Below are 3,116 nucleotides of genomic sequence, written 5' to 3'. Positions count from 1 at the left end.
TAAAATGAGACGAAAGAAGTATTTCTTAAGGGGTGTAATAAGTCAATAATGGACAATTATTATTGAACTGAGGGAATAATTAATTTTAGGGACCTACTCCTCCAACTGAGGAACCTCCAGTTGAACATAAGTATGAGGAAGATAATCAAGTGGTAGACGTACTAGCTAAAGAGGGGTCTAGGATGATGCAAACTAAGACCATCTCCAATCCATCTCTATTTTACTCTCTATTCTCTATATTTAGAGAGTAAAATAGAGAACGGGCTCTTCAACCCCCCTCCATATTACTCTATCATCTATTTATAGAGAGGTGAATAGTAGTTCTCCAAATTTGGAGAACTACTATTCACCTCTCTATTTCACTTTTTGATTATTTTAACATTATTTCTATTGACTCATTAATTAAGTCTTTATTATTTTTAATTACTTTTCTAATATAATATAACATCTAAAAACATATTATTGACAAGTTACTATTTCTATCCGGATTAATAATTTTCTATTTTATTTTTTTAAAATCATCACTTTAACTATGTAATTTCAAATTATTTTAATATTATTTATATTATATGAGGCTATTAATTAAGTCTTTAATAGTTGAATTATTTTCTAAGTAATATAACATCTAAAAAAACATATTATTGATAAGTATACTATTTTCATCTCGAATTAACAATTTTTCTAAATAAAATCGTCACTTTAAATATTTAATTTAAAATTATAATTATTTTTCACTATGAAGAATATACAAAATTTACATGATAATTCAAACAATCTACTTTTATATTATAGTGATAAATTATTAAACTACACTTTTAATGAGTATGAAAATACTTTTTGCAATAGTTCAAAATGGAATTGGGGAAGTAAATTAGTGCATGAAATAATTGGATAGAAGATGAAATTGTTGATTTAAACAATTTTTAGCTACACATAAAAAATATGGACAAAAAATTACTCATTTTGAATTCTGTAATGCATTAATAGAGCATTATGGGAGCAACGTAATAGTTTTGAAAGTCGAGTATTTATGTAGAATTTAAAATTAAATTTTACGATAATGCATTATTTATTAGGTTCATCAATAATTTCACTTTATTTGAATTGTTTGTTAATGTATTATATATGATATTTGTTGTAATTTATTTTATTTAGAATTTTAGAATAAAATATAATTTTATATTTAATGAAAATTTTGAAAAGAATAAAATATATTATTCAAGATTATATAGATTATAGGGCAATTATTTGTAAAAAGAAAAAATAATTTATATTATGAAATAAGAAAATAAAAATGAAAAAGAAATAATAATATAATATTGAAGAGAGAAAAATATTCATTTTTAGAGAGTAAAATAGAGAATTAGGTTGGAGTTAATTGAAGAGAACTCTATATTTGGAAAGTAAAATAGAGGGTAGGATTGGAGATGCCCTAACCATTTTGTGTGTTGGACAGTTCCTTCTTTGTTTATGTTCAGAAAATTAAAAGTAGATAAAGTGGAAACGTTTTTTGTTAGGCTAAAAAGGGTCAGGTTTTACTACTAATTGATGTGATGTTTATTATGTAATAACACCTCACCCCCAAACACTACTAGCGGAAGTAAAGTTCTGCCAGAATTTTGTTTTTACAGAAATCAAACGAATTCGATCGGTTTTTTTTGCAAAAAAATAAGCTTGAAGAATATAAAAACAAAAAATGAATCTTAAACCAACAAGCATTAATCGTCTAGTGGTAAAAACATATCATACGAAGGTAATTAAAGACAAGGATTGATCCCGAATGATGCATTTTATAACTATATAATAAAAATTGACCGATTTTTTTTAAACTAAATATATGTGGTCAGTAAAAACCGACCACTGTTGGTCGATTTTCGATATCGGCCGTACCTAAATCATCGGTTTTTTTAGGTATTCAGAAAAAACGATCAACATTGATCGACTATGGTGGTCAGTTTTCACTTTTTTTAGTAATGGTTACATAGGACAACGACACAATCATAGTAAATCGGTTGTTACATAAGTGACACTTTCATCATTACATAACAAGAAATTTAATAATATGATACAATAAAATTTGAGTAAAAACAAAATTGTACTCAAAGTAACAATATGATCGATATAATACAACGAGGAACAATCATCCAAACAAGTTGTAGGGACAATTTCATACAATATGAAAAGATAATTCTTTCTGATCCACAACGGAGATTTTTATTGAAAAGGGAAAATGCTCAAATATGCCATCGAACTTTTAGAAAAAACTCATCTATCTATTATAAGTTTGGTTCACTTATGCCATTTTCGTTTGAGAAAAGGCTCATCCATGGCATTATTTGTTAATTGAAATGACATAGATAAGCCAATTTTTTTTATGGAAGGTATAGATGAGTTCTTTCTCAAAATTTAATGGCATATTTTTGCCTTTTCCCTTTAAAAAATAATTGAATTAATGACGTGGTCAAGTCATAATTGATCACGTGTAAAAAATGATTTGCAAAACCCAAAAGTATTTTTAGTTTACAAATAATGAATTTAACAATGACGATTTTATATATTATACATATTTAATGAATTTTCAACACAAATACAGTGTTTGAGCAAAATTCAGCAAACTACTACCTCCACCCTGTTAATTTATGTTGTTATATCATATATAGTGCTATAAATATATCTCAAACTCAATATATTATTTTCACTTGATATTCAATCAATAATCATGGACCATCATCTTCCTTATGGTTTGATCATATTCTTCCTTCCAATAATAATCTTTCTATTCTCTATATATTATGAAAATAAGTCTTCTTCAAAATTGGGACTTCTAAAATCTTATCCACTAATTGGTTGCACATGATTTTCATTGGTTAAAAACCGCAAACGTCTTGTCCAATGGACTGCACAATTGTTACAAAATTCACCTTCTTCAACCATCACACTTACTGGTCCCTTTGGTAAAAAATGTGTCTGGACAACAAACCCTAGTAATGTCAAGCACATCCTCAAAACCCGATTCGACTTGTACGAAAAATCCACCACCGTACGCTCTTCGTTACACGATCTTTTGGGGGCTGGAATCTTTGTTGTCGATGGGACAGAGTGGAAGTCCCATCGAC

The sequence above is a fragment of the Solanum verrucosum genome, unplaced genomic scaffold (genome assembly GCF_900185275.1).
Source record: "Solanum verrucosum unplaced genomic scaffold, falcon-dt-bn FXZP01000214.1, whole genome shotgun sequence".
Lineage (NCBI taxonomy): Eukaryota > Viridiplantae > Streptophyta > Magnoliopsida > Solanales > Solanaceae > Solanum > Solanum verrucosum.
Note: the sequence above shows the minus strand (reverse complement) of the source record.